Genomic DNA, 1,032 nt, shown 5'->3' on the forward strand with positions numbered 1-1,032 from the left:
AACAAAGCTGAGCCCGAAAAACTGATGCTTTTGAACTGTAGTGTTGAAGAAGACTCTTGAGACTCCCTCGGACTGCAAGGAGATCAAGCCAGTCAATCCTAAAGGAAATCAGTCCTGAATATTCATTGGAAGGACTGATGCTGAAGCTGAAGCTCCAATACTTGGATCATCCTGATGCTGGGAAATATTGCAGGCAGGAGGAGAAGGGGATGACCAAGGATGAGATGGTTGGATGTCATCACCAACTGAATGAACATGAGTTTGAGCAAGCTCTGACAAATGGGGAAGGACAGAAAGCCTGGTGTGCTGCAGTCCACAGGGTCGCAAAGAGTCAGACATGACTGAGTGACTGAACTGAACTGAATTGAATTTATGTGCTCAGTTTTTGGTTTTGTATTGTATCATTTTTAGATTCCACATATAGGTGACATTTTATAGTATTTGTCTTTCTCTGACTTACTTCATTTAGCAAAATGTCTTTAAGGTCCATCCAGTAGTCTCAATAGTCAAAATGGAGAAGGAAATGGCAACCCACTCCAGTGTTCTTGCCTGGAGAATCCCAGGGGCAGGAGAGATTGGTGGGCTGACATCAATGGGGTCACGCAGAGTCAGACACGACTGAAGTGACATAGCAGCAGCAGTAGTCTCAAATGGCTTCAGTTCAGTTCAGTTGATCAGTTGTGTCTGACTCTTTGTGACCCCACGGACTGCAGCATGCCAGGCTTCCTGTCCATCACGAACTCCTGGAGCTTGCTCAAACTCATGTCCATTCAGTTGGTAATGCCATCCAACCATCTCATCCTCTGTCACCCCCTTCCCCCCCTGCCCTCAATCTTGCCCAGCATCAGGGTCTTTTCCAATGAGTCAGTTCTTCACATCAGGTGGACAAAGTATTGGAGTTTCAGCTTCAGCACCAGTCCTTCCAATGAATATTCAGGACTAATTTCCTTTAGGATTGACTGATTGGATCTCCTTGCAGTCCAAGGGAGTCTCAAGAGTCTTCTCCAACACCGCAGTTCAAAAGCATCAGTT

This window comes from Bison bison, unplaced genomic scaffold (genome assembly GCF_000754665.1).
Source record: "Bison bison bison isolate TAMUID 2011002044 unplaced genomic scaffold, Bison_UMD1.0 scf7180017864209, whole genome shotgun sequence".
Lineage (NCBI taxonomy): Eukaryota > Metazoa > Chordata > Mammalia > Artiodactyla > Bovidae > Bison > Bison bison.